The sequence below is a fragment of the Mauremys reevesii genome, linkage group 12 (assembly GCF_016161935.1).
Source record: "Mauremys reevesii isolate NIE-2019 linkage group 12, ASM1616193v1, whole genome shotgun sequence".
Lineage (NCBI taxonomy): Eukaryota > Metazoa > Chordata > Testudines > Geoemydidae > Mauremys > Mauremys reevesii.
Window position 1 is genome coordinate 26,757,637 of NC_052634.1, and position 12,858 is coordinate 26,770,494.

A 12,858-nucleotide genomic window follows, 5' to 3' on the forward strand; every position below is an offset into this window, starting at 1 on the left:
TCACTCGCTGGTTATTTTTTTCACTCACTCTTTTTCCTCGCTCCTTCCAAGCCAAGTGAGTTCTCCTCTCACACAGATTTTCCTCCTGATCAGCAAGTGGATTAAGCACGTCTTCACTGGGGGTTTGTCATGCCAGGGAGCAGGCTGGCTGGGTGTCTTTGTGGCCGTCTGCTGTCCATGCATAGGCATGGTTCTGACCTCCTCTGGTCCTGACCTCAGTTGCTCTGTAGCTTTTAAGCCTTCCCTTGGAGCTGTCAGCACCAGCCACCTCTGCTGTAGGTGCCCAGAGGAGGAGAGGGGCTGGGCTCCAGCCTGGGACTCTGCCTCCCTCCTGCCTAGCCCTGACTATGAAGCCTGGCCCTGGCCCTCCTTCCTTCAAGTGCCAGGTGGACAAGAGGTAACATGTGGCTGCAAGCAAAATGGCCAAACTTGTGGGCCTCATGTGAAGCAGCAAGAATCCCAACCACCTGGTCAAACCACAGGCATCAGGGTAACAAGTTCTAGAGCCCCAACCAATTTTGGCCATCACGACCCAACTCCAGTGGGCAAGTCACCCAGCAGGAGGGGAAAGATTTGCTCTTGCACAGCTGGAGACAGGAAAGTTGAGCACTGTGAGCTTCATGGTTTCACCACAAGGTCCCACTGAAATTTGAACTCAGATTGCAGGATTCAGAGTCCTGAGTGCTGCTCATTACACCATGGGACCAGCTCATGCTGCTGTGTTTGTGCATCGGTGACCCTCACGGGGCTGGCTCGTGTAAGGGACTGTTGACCCCTTACTAAAACTTAGAGGGGGGTTTGGTTGCCTAGTTCCCAGTCCCAATAGAAGGGGGAAGGGCCAATGGGAAATCAGGACCCTGAGACTGACAGTCCCCAGGGGCAATGGGGAGAGGCCAAAGCTCCAAGTTAGCCGCACTGAGAGGCCAGGCAGTGTAATGAGGGAATCACCAGGCCAGGGGGTCCCATCCTCCGTGGGAGCTGGAGCTGCCTGGGCCAGAGTGGGGCGGAGCTAAGGAGAGAGCAGGAGCCCGAGAAGAGCCGGGGAGCAGAGCTGCACCAGCCAGGGAGACCCAGAGCAGATCTGTGCTGGGAGCCGAGCCGCAGCAGCACGAGCCGAGCCGTAGAAGCTGCCCAGGGAGCAGATCTGTGCTGGGAGAAGAGCTGCAGCAAGCGGAGCCAGAGGAGCAGCCCAGGGAGCTGGAGGCAGAGCCGCAGCAGCACTGGGGCTGGAGGTGGGTGCAGTGAGCAGCGTGGGAGAGGGAAGGGGACCCTGGGCAGAAGGCCCAGTGCAAGGAGATGCCACCGGTCAAGAGATCTTGCAGGCCAGACTTTTGGGGGTGGGGGGATCATATCCCCTACATGGGGGCTGACACTGGGAACAAGGGGCCTGTCACCTAGAGCATGTGGCCACTGCCAGAGCAAGTGTCCAGCCCGTGGTGTCCCTGCAGCACAGCCAGGGCCTGGGAAGGAGGCCTGGGACATGTGAGGGAGAGACTGTGACCTGCCCTGACCCTCCAGAGATGCTGGTTGTGATGTCCCTGCGCCACAGAACAGGGTGACGTGTTTTCCTTTCCCATCTTTCCTTATGTTTTACATTGATTGCTGGGTAATAAATAGTGTTTGCTTGAAGCACATGCACTGAGGAGTGGGTCAGGGAAGTGCCCAGAGTGGAGACACTGTAGCCCTGTTCAAGTGAGCATGACACGATTGGGGGTCATCAAACCCCCCAGGATTCCTGGGCCCAGCCTTGTTGGGGTTACGAGGTCTCTGCCACACAGGAGAGTAGAAAGAGCGTCCTTGGGGTCAGGCAGCCTCTGGGTAAGGGGGTGGGGACTCAGATCCTTCCACCTGCCAATTGCACCAGGGTTGTGTATAAACCAGGGAAGTTCCCCACAATAGCCAGACCTGAACCCCCTGTACACTTGTGCTCTGTCCTCATTGCTTCTCTGTCTCTCTTCCCCCCATCTCTGCTGCTCCCCCTCTGGGCTTTCTCAGCACCTGGCCCCACAGCACTTCCTGCCAGCCAGAGACACTGTGTTCTAGGCCTGCTCCTGTGGATGTGGCCTCTCTCCTGATTGCTGAGGAAAGGAACCTTTCCAGGAAATGGCCACAGCTTGTGGGAATCTGCATGTGGCTGGTGGGCAGCACCAGGAATCATTTGGCTCCTGGCACACAAGGCAACTTAAAAGCTGAGTGCTCAGACAGGGGCTTGAACCCTGGACCCTCAGATTAAGAGCCTGATGCTCTACCAACTGAGCTACCTGAGCTTGTTGAGACCATCTTCACCGTTCAGCACAAGAGCGAGCAAGCAGGCAAAAGAGAGGCAAAAAAAGTCCCAGGAACCCCTCCTCTTTTTCTGCACAGCCACTGCCTGTCAGCAGGATTCCTCCTCCTCCTCCCTCCTGTGCCTCAATGTGACTACATCTCCACACCTAGACAGCTGGTCCGTCCGCTGCACCCCAATCCCCATGCCTGAGCCTCCTGTCAAAACCCTTCACCTAGACCCATAGAATTAAGTCTCACGTGTCACTGGGAACTCGACTTCTTGTGCCCAGAGAGTCTCAGCCCCCCTCAGCAGATGACCTGAGAAACACAATGTCGCCTTTTCCAAAGAAGTGCTTGGAGTGGTTTTAGTCATGTTACCATGTGGCCTAATGGATAAGGCATCTGAGTGTGGATCAGAAGATTGAGGGTTTAAATCCTTTGGTGGTTGTGTTTCTGCAGTTTTACCGTTGTGCTGAACGTCCTGCTCCCTTCAGGTCTGGAACCTCTTCTTGGCCGCTCCGGCCAATGCTCTGGCTTCAGCTAGAGCCCCGGGAAGGAGTTGGGGGGTCAGGCGTCACAAAGGCTGGGGCATGAGCCCCAGGTGCTTCCAGTCTCGCCTTTGCCCTTCCTGACTTGCCAAAGAAAGTGGGCGTTTGGCATGGCAGGGAGCAGCCTGGCTGGGAATTTTTGTGCCTGTCTGAAGGCCACACATAGGCATGGTCCTGCCCTCCTCTAGCCCTGACCTCAGTTGCTCTGTGGCTTTTAAGCCTTCCCTTCCCAGACGCCTCTGCTCTAGGTGCCCAGAGGAGGAGAGGTGTTGCTGGGTCACTTTTACAGATGCCCCTTCCCTGGTACTGCCCTTGCTCAGCTGCGCAGAGGAGCTTCCATCCCCAATCCCTGCCTGTCACTGCCCAGCAGCTCTAGGCACCATTCCTGAGGGTCACCCTTTCTCACTCTCTTCCTGCCGTGTTGGGAAAGGCAGCTCCCATCTCTCCTTGTTAAAGGTCAGGTGGGCCAACTAGGGGCAGAAGCCCATTCTATGTTTTCCTACTGCAGAGCCCAAGCTCAGGGACTCTCCTTGGGTGCAGGCACTGCTGTGCTCCCAGAAAACAAGCCACCCCTGCACAAAGAGAGATGAAAGGGTCTGCCAAAGCCTGGGATTGAGCCAAGGACTTCTAGATCTTCAGTCTAACACTCTCCCAACTGAAATACTTTGGCAGATACATGGTAGTATTTTGGCCTGTTGCTTCTCTGTCTGGGATGTTTTTGTCAGCAGTTGCACAGGAAAAGGACAGGAAAACGAACGGCTGCTCCACACCCCCACCGGAGGAACCCGGCGCCCTTAGCTGTGGGGAGTAAGAAGTGGCTGTTGGCTGACAGGGCCTGTCCCCGAGGAGCTGGAACAGCAGCTGCCGCCTCCCCCTCTGCTCCAGGCTGTGGGAAATGCTCATTGCCTGGCTGCATGGGCGGAGAGCGTCTGTATTGCTGTGTCAACCCCCACGTCTTCACTGAGCCAGTCTGGTAAGGTCCCAAGTGCTCCCTCCGGCCTGGCAGCTGAGAGTCTGTGCAGACATCAGCCCCCCTGCCAGCCCCACAGGCAGCAGCAGTGCCATCCCCCCAGCACCACAGGGGCACTCAATGCACTTCCTGTGGGGAAATGGCTCCTTGGCGTCCAGCTGCTAGAGTGAGAGCCAGGAGAGAGCAGTGTCTGGCTCACCGTGAGGGAGAGAAGAGACCTGGTGAGTGCAGATCTCCCTCAGCCTCCCCCGCAATGCTGGTCAGTTGTAGTGTCACTGTGATAGTCAGTGCGTCCCTTCAGGGCCGGCCCTAGAGGGGTCTGTGACAAATCCCCCCCTTTCCTCCCCAGGCCCTGCCCCTGCTCCACCCCTTCCCACAAGCTCCCACCCCTGTCCCCTCTGCACCATTCCTCTCCCGCCCCCACCTCTTCCTGTCTCTTGCTCCTCCCTCTCCCTGCCCAGCGCCTCCTCCACCCCACTGAACAGCTGATCACTGGCAGGTGGGAGGTGCTGAAGGGGAAGAGGAGGAGCTTGTCAGCAAAGCCTGTAGTGGGGCGGGAAGCTGGCTGCCAGTGGGCACTGAGCACCTATTTTTTCTCTGTTGGTTCTGCAGCCCCGTAGCGTCGCTGACTTGGCTCCTTTTGCACTCTAGAGAGAGGAGCAGAACCAGGGCTATGGCTGATCTATGGGGCACCAGGTGAGTGGCAGAGGCTTCAGGCGCTGAGAGTGTGCCTGACCCCTCAGGGACACAGTGTGAGGTGGTGTTGCAGGGATCTCTATGAAAGGAGCAGAACAGGATTTACTTGGGTTGGGGAGAGAACTGAGAGTGTTTCAGGGAGTTGTACAGAGGTATTGCCCGGGTGAGGGACTGGCTAAAACACAGGCCTTGCTGTAAGCAGGATTCAAACCTGCACAGGGGAACCCAATTGGATTTCAAGTCCAGCACCTTAACCACTCGGCCATCACAGCTGTGAGCACAAAACTGCCCCAATGCCAGAGAAACTGGTAAATAATCCCAATGCCCAGGCGTGAAGTCATCTGAACTACAGGATTCTCACAGCAAACCTGGCTCCCAAAGCACAGGGGGGATTTGGGGTTTGTTCTGTTTGCTTAGCCAGGTGCCACAGGAGTCTTTGCTGCTTTTACAGAGCCAGACTAACACGGCTACCCCTCTGATACTCTTAGTGACACTCTCCGATGGATCCCCATCCTCCACTCACCGTGAGGTAGGTAGGAGCGGATCATTATTATCCCTACTTGAAAGAGGGAGAAGTTAAGGCTGAGAAAGGAGAATTGACTTGTCTTAGGTCACACAGCCAGCCAGTGGCAGAGTTGGGAATAGGACCTAAGAGCCCTGATTTTCAAACTAACCATCAGAACTTGAATTTCACACATTGAATGACCTGAATAAAGTGCTCTCAGATGAGCTCCAGACCAACAACAGTGCACAGTAATTATTCAGCAAGTATTTGAGGAGAACTGCAATGTTAGAGAGAATCATGAACTGCTCAGAGACCATTAATGCAGCGAAGCAGCAAAATTTGTCAAACATATAACACGTTATGACTTATTTCCTTGGGCTTAAAAGAGAACAGCAAGGACCTGAGTCTCCTCCCTGTCAATAACCCCCTGCTCAGCCAATCAGGGTAGAGACAGGACGGGAGGCTAAGGGTTCTCACCAGAGAGCCCAAAGGATGGCCCAGGTCACTGATGGGGATCACTGCCCGAGCACTATTTCAGCCCCACATTTTGGGTGGACCTCCCACAGTGGGAGCTGCAGAGCACTCCCCCGCAACACACACACACGCACACACACACAGCTCCTGGTGTTGGGAGGAGAACAGGTGAAAGGACAAAAGAAGCAAGAGACGAAGAGAAAGGAGGGAGGGATGGATGGAGGAAAAGGTGAAACAAAAAGGACAAACCCTAATGACCCCAGTGGTTCTAAGGGACAAAATCCCAGGTGCGGAATAAAATTCTGCCTCTTAAGCTAGTGTTTTCCATGCCTAAAATTCAACTGTCACCAGATGGACCAGACTGAACAGGTTTCAAACCTTGAGGAGGCTCTTACCTTCTAAACAGGGATGGTTGTTTTCTAGTAAAATCAGGAAAAGGGAAGGAGAAAACCTCCTGGCGCTCACGTACGTGAACCCGAATACTCTCTCAGTTCTCAAAGAGAGACCTGGAGAAGGAGACTTGCTGAAGCAAAACAACAGGGGTCTCTGAGGGTTCCCTGGCCCCTGGCCCCTGTCCTGCCTGGCTGATGTCAGCATCTCTCTGTGAGGTCACCACCTCCCCACCACCTTTGACCAACAGTCTGAGGTCCTGCAAAAGGCCTTTGTGATGTCACTGCCACACCCCTCCCTTGCTGTGCTAATGTCCTGCCCCTGGCCAGGCACTTTGGAGGTTTTAGCTACTCCCTGTGGATCACCCCATTCAAGGAGCGTTCATTCTAGGAAGCAAGCCGGCTAGACAGGAAAACATCAGACGCTGCTCCCAATGCTACACTCAGTTTTACAGAAATTAGTTGACTTTATGGCTAGAAGAGACCATTAGAGCATCTAATCTGACCCCCTGCATATCACAGGCCTCCTGTATGACACAATAGCTACTTTTGGGGCAAACACATTCCAGAAAGGCATCTAGTCTTCATTAAATGACATCAGGAGATGATGAATCCACCACTTTCCTTGGTAGCTTCTTCCTGTGGTGAATCATCCTCGCTGTTGAATATTTGCGTCTTATTTGTAATATGAATTTGTCTTTTTTCACCTTCCAGCCACTGGGTCTTGTTATGCCTTTCTCTACTAGATTCAAGAGCCCTTTCATACCCAATCTTTTCTCTCCATTAAGGCCCTTCAACACTTCAATGAAGTCACCTTTCAATCTTCTTTTGATAAGCTAAACAGGTTGAGCTCGTTCAATAGCTCACTAGAAGGCATTTTTCTCCAGCCCTCAGAACATTTATTGGCTCTTTGGTTATCAGACTCCTGAACTGCAGCTGGATGTGGTTCTTGTTCATCTGCACAGCACAGCCCCTGGAGAAGAGGGATCTGCAAATGTACATTCATATGATACCTTTGTTTAATTGATGAAAACATAAATTGACACTTAGAGGATTGGAACTGATTTCAGCTGATGGACAGCTTTGCTAGGTTTTTATGCATTTGGACAGTGAAATGTTGAGTGTTTACATACATATCAAGGACCCCCATATAGCGGAGCTCCTGAACATGTCTACACTACAAGACTATTTCAAATCAACTTAATTCGAATTTGTGGAATCGACCTTATGAAGTCGAAGTTGTGTATCCACACTAAATACACTAGTTCGACTGTGTGAGTCCACAGTAACGGAGCCAGTGTCGACTTTGGAAGCGGTGCACTGTGGGAAGCTATCCCACAGTTCCTGCACTCCCCGCTGCCCATTTGAATTCTGGGATTTCCCCCCAATGCATGCTGGGGGGGAAATGTGTCGAGGGTGGTTTTGGGTAACTGTCATCATTGAACCATCAATCATGCCCTCCCTCCCTCCCTCCCTCCCTGAAAGCGCCTGCGGGCACTCTGTTAGTGCACTTTTCTGCTCAGTGACAGCGCGGGCGCCACAGCACTTTGAGCACGGATCCCGCTGCAGTTATGGCCGTTGTCAACTCCTCGCACCTTATCGTCCACCTCTTCCACAGTCAGCTGCTGAGAAATTGGACTACTTTTCAATGGTGCTGCGAGCACTGGTGGACCATGGGGGACGTTTTACCAACATCAACATCGGGTGGCCAGGCAAAGTTCATGACGTGCGTGTTTTCAGGAACTCTGGTCTGTTTAGACGCCTGCAGGAAGGTAGTTTCTTCCCGGACCACAAAATAAGTCTTGGGGATGTGCAGATGCCTATAGTGATCGTCGGGGACCCAGCCTACCCGCTAATGCCCTGGCTCGTGAAGCTCTGTGCAGGCGCCTTGCACAGCGACAAGGAACTCTTAAAGTACCAGCGAGCAGTGAGCAGCGTGACCTGTGACAGTTTCTTTACAGAGAAGCTGAACCTTCCCCTGTTTCTTTACCAAGTGACTGTTGACTAGCATCTGCAGTTACATACCCCGCCCACCCCGCTTCCCCAACTTCCAACACACGTTTAAAAATAAAAATAAAATACATGTTCCACTGTAACTTTACAAAGGTTTCTTTATTGATGACTTTGCGTTACAGGGTTGAAACTGGGACACGGACTGTGCTGGGTAGGGTGTGCAGTGATGTAAAGACCGCCTGTAAACTCGAGGAATGACAGGCTCCTGCTCCCAGAGCGGTCTGCAGTGCCAGACTGGATGTTTCAACGGAGCCTGCCATCGCTCCTTTTTGGGACTCTGTGTGCGGGGGCTATGTGGCCTTTTGGCGGGGGAGGACGGATACAGATTCCTCTGCTGCATGGCTCTGTGGTCCAGGACAGGGACCGTTGCATGAGATCTATAACCCCCCTCCCCCGCTACAAAGTCACATACCCCCCCACCCACACAGAACCTGCAAACCACCTCCCATACCGACCAGGGTGCCTACTGACTGCAGTGTGTGTGTGACCTGCTGCTGATCCTGCCCCCATGTCTGTACCCTGGTAAAGGTGATTGTCCTGTCACATTACCAACCCCCTTCCCCCCATTCAAACACAGTCTCCTCTAAAAGAACATGACGGAAACAGTAATTAACAGAAAAGTATTTTTTATTATCAACTAGACAGTTAGGGGATGAAACTGGGATGGGGGCTTGGGTGAGGCGGGAAGGAAAGGACTTCTCAAAATTTAGGCTATGAGAGCTTGTCGGTACTTGAGCACTCTGCTGGGGTGCAGTGACAGTTTACACAGCCTCTGGCACCCCTCCTTCTGGTTATTTTGGGTGAGGGGGGTATGGGACTTTTTTGGCGGGGGAGGGCGGTTGCAGATACACTGCAGGGGGGCTCTGTCCTCCTGCCGGAGGTCCTGCAGAACATGCACAAGGCGCAGGAGCATGTCCGTTTGCTCCCTCATTAGTCCAAGCAGCGTTTGAGTCGCCTGCTTGTCTTCCTCACGCCACCTCTCCTCCCGTTCGCTGTGTGAGCGCTGGTACAGAGACAGGGTCTCCCTCCACTGGCTCTGCTTGTCCGCGTCGTCTCGGGAGCACCCCATAAGTTCTGCGAACATCTCGTCCCGTGTCTTTTTATTTCGCCGCCTAATCTTTGCCAGCCTCTGTGAGGGGGATGCTGTGACAGGTCTGGAGACAGTCCAAGCTGTGTGATGGGAAAAAGGGAGTGAATTCCTTGCCAAGATAAATGTTTGCGAACAATGAACACAGTCTAGTCTGTCTCTGTGAATTCTGGGTTGAGATCCCAGTGCCTGATGGGGCAAAAACCATTTTCGCGGGTGGTTCTGGGTAAGTGTCGTCAGCCATCCCTTCCTCCGGGAAAGCTACAACAGACAATCATTTCAAGCCCGTTTTCCCTGGATTGCACCGGCAGATGCCACAGCGTGGAAACCATGGATCCTGTTTTGCCTTTTGTGCCTGTCACCGTATGTGTACCAGATGCCGCTGATAGAGGCAGTCCAGCAGCGCTACACAGCAGCATGCTTTTGCTTTTGCATGATAGCAGAGATAGTTACCAGCCATATTGTACCATCTACCACACCATAAATTGGTAATAAGATGGGCATGGCTACCAATCCTTTTGCGCTACATCATTTGCTGCTGTCATAAGTGCCCCTGGCTGCTCTTAACCAGGGGTGCAAAAGCCAAAATTGGGAATGACTCCTTGAGTCAATCTCTCCTTTTTGGTATCTAAAAATAGAATCAGTCCTGCCTAGAATATGGGCAAGTGTACTAGAGAACCACTGTATCAGAGAACCAGAGAGCCCAGCTGCTCTGTGTCAGATCCTGCATAGATTATGAGCTGTATGCTATTCACAGGGGGTGCTCCTGCAACAACCCCACCTGTTCATTCCATTCTTCCCCAGCATTCCTGGGCTACCATAGCAGTGTCCCCCCACTTGTGTGATGAAGTAATAAAGAATGCAGGAATAAAACACAGTGACTTGTTAATGAGAAATGAGTGGAAGGCAGCCTCCAGTTGCTATGATAGTCCAGATAGGACATTAAGGAGTGTGGAGGAGAGGAGCCCAGCATCCTGCTGCTAGTCCAGGGGCAATTTAATCTTTTCTTTACACATGAAGGGTGGGGGCTGATGAAGCTCAGCCCCCTGTTGCTATAATGATGATGGTTATCAGCCATATTGTACCATCTACCAGGAAAAAATAGGGCCAGGCACCCTTGATTGACCTAACGGATGGTAGTCTGCATGGTTACCAGTCCTTTCGCACTGCCCCATATGCCAATAGGCTGATGATGACCATGGATATCAATCCGATTGTACCACCAACCATCCATAGCATGGGGGGAGCAAGGATGTTGGTGTTGAGAGCTGCACCATCGCGTCTATCTGCAGCATTCAGTAAAGACACGGTGACATGTAAAAGAGTCAAGAGAGGATTGTTTTCCCTTTCACTTCTGGGGGTGAGGGGGGGTGCGTAAATTGCCTAGCTATGCCCTGACCCACCGCGGACACTGTTTTTGACCCTAGAAGCATTTGGAGCTCAGCCAGGAATGCAAATGCTTTTCGGAGACAGCAGGAACTGTGGGATACCTTGCGTCCTCAGTCCCCCCTCCCTCCATGAGCGTCCATTTGATTCTTTGGGTTTCCGTTACGCTCGTCACGCAGCAGAGTGCTGAGTCTCTGCTATGCCGTCTGTCCGGAGATTTTTTAAAAATACTTAGGACCAGGCGTAACATTACAGTACTTCCCCTAATTAGATGCAGGAGTCTCCGAGCAAGATCACCCTGAGGACGGTCACTGAAGGAGTTAGAGAGCACATGCTGCGTGAAAGCCAGCACAAACTAGGGGACTATGCAGCCGGGCTCGGGGAGGCAATGCTCCCTGAGTAGCTCATGAAAGCCTCGTGCGGAAAAGTGTGCTACCACGGAGCACCCAATAAGGCAGCTCTCCCCAGGAGCCTCCTGCAGAGGCTTTTAGATTACCTCCAGGAGAGCTTCGTGGAGATCTCCCAGGAGGATTTCTGTTCTAGCCCCATATATAGAGAGACCTTGTTTTCACATACTTCAGATTCCTGTTATATTAAGAATAAAAGTTTACATGGTTAAAGCACTTACCGAGTGATCCTTCCCCTGATTCAGGGTCCGGGTTAATGGCCGGGGACGGTTGGTAGGGGATCTCCGTGACGGTGATGAATAGATCCTGGCTGTCGGGGAAACCAGCATTGTAAGCGCTGTCGCCTGCCTCGTCCTCCACAAACCCTTCCTCATCTTCCCCGTCCGCGAACATCGCCGAGGAACTGTCCGTCGACACTGTCCCATCGTCAGAGTCCATGGTCACTGGTGGGGCAGTGGTGGCAGGCTCCGTAGCGTCCATTTGCCGCTTTGATTTGTTGGTAGCCTTGTCTGGGGTCCTTGATTTTCCCGCGGCGCTGCGTTGCATCCCAGCTGTATCCTCTGTCTCTCATGGCTTTGGAGACCTTCTCGTAGGTCTTTGCATTCCATTTTTTGGAGCGCAGCTCCGAAAGCACAGACTCCTCGCCCCACACACCGATCAGATCCAAGAGTTCCCGGTCAGTCTATGCTGGGTCCCTCTTTCTATTCAGAGATTACATGAACTCCTCTGCTGGAGAGCTCTGCATCGCTGCCGGTGCTGCTGAGCTCGCCCCGATGTCCACCCACGAAATGAGATTCTAACTGTCCAGACAGGAAAAGGAATTCAAATTTTCTGGGACTTTTCCTGTGTGGCTGGTCAGAGCATCCGAGCTCGGACTGCTGTCCAGAGCGTCAACAGAGTGGTGCAGTGTGGGATAGCTCCCGGAGCTAGTAAGTTCGATTTGCATCCACACCTAGCCTAATTCGACATAGCCATGTCGAATTTAGCGCTACTCCCCTCGTCGGGGTGGAGTACCGAATTCGAACTAAAGAGCCCTCTAGGTCGAATTAAATGGCTTCCTGGTGTGGACGGGTGCACGGTTGATTCGAATTAACGCTGCTAAATTCGAATTAAAGTCCAAGTGTAGACCAGGCCCAAGATAGCACAGAGACAATGGACACTGCTTGACTCACATGGTAACAAAGGAGCTTCCTAGCAAGTTGGAAGAAACTATGAAAGAGGGGAAGAGACATCATGACTTGGCCTCTCTCCCCCACAACTCAGCAGGTGGAAACACACCTGGAGGACAAAGACTGAACTGATTCAGAAATCAGAAGAGAATAATAACAATAATACTTGCAAACCAAAGTCCCCAAACAGACTAGTATTAATTTTTCAGCAGAAAATTTTCAGTTTGGGGAATTTTGTTTTCTCAGTCAGAACTTGCCAAGGGAAGCAGGGAGAAAATGTTTGAGTTGCCTCCTTCAGAACAGCTTGGCCTAGACACTAGCTCTGGTTCACTGCTCTGGCCTTGCTCGGGTTGAGGGTATTTTAATAATTTGGCCAGGTCCCAGGGTGTTTGGGGGAGAAGATGAGGATGTTACCTCTTGAGATAAAAACTAAGAAATACAGCACCAGAGAATTTCTTTTTTAAAGAAATCTGGGATTTAGACATTTTATTTAAAGCAAGGGAGTTCTGAGTTTCTGAGAAGGTTTTTGTTTGCAAGAAGCAACATTGTTTGATCTGTCATTGTTCCAAAGGGGGAGATGGTTGTCTACAAAGGAGGGGTGAAAACTAAACGCACCCGATGAGGATGGGATTCGAACCCATGCATGCAGAGCACAATGGATTAGCAGTCCATCACCTTAACCACTCGGCCACCTCATCTGAGCTGGTAAAAAAAGGACAGAAGGAGAAATCTAAGGCCAGCAGAGCTAGGGACAATAAGGCCTTTTTAAATACTAAGTGGAAGCAGGGGCTGAATGAGCTCCCCCCCTCACATCTAGTGAGGAGCTGGGGGAAAGACTTCAGGAACAGACCGTGTTTGCACAGACACACCTACTCTGCCTAGCTATGCAGCATGATGGGGCCGCTTTCCCAAAATGACCAGTTTCGGCTGGTGGTGGGTTACAAATCAA

The 12,858-nt window shown here is 52.2% G+C and overlaps 3 non-coding genes across 3 annotated transcripts; all 3 read right to left on the reverse strand.

Annotated features, from left to right (window-relative positions):
* Window positions 1-2,194: 2,194 nt before the first annotated feature.
* On the reverse strand, window positions 2,195-2,267 carry TRNAK-CUU. Its single transcript has one exon. It is a non-coding gene; the product is annotated as a tRNA-Lys (tRNA).
* Window positions 2,268-4,669: 2,402 nt separating this feature from the next.
* Window positions 4,670-4,751, reverse strand: TRNAS-UGA. The gene has a single exon. It is a non-coding gene; the product is annotated as a tRNA-Ser (tRNA).
* Window positions 4,752-12,525: 7,774 nt separating this feature from the next.
* Window positions 12,526-12,607, reverse strand: TRNAS-GCU. Its single transcript has one exon. It is a non-coding gene; the product is annotated as a tRNA-Ser (tRNA).
* Between the last annotated feature and the right edge of the window lie 251 nt (window positions 12,608-12,858).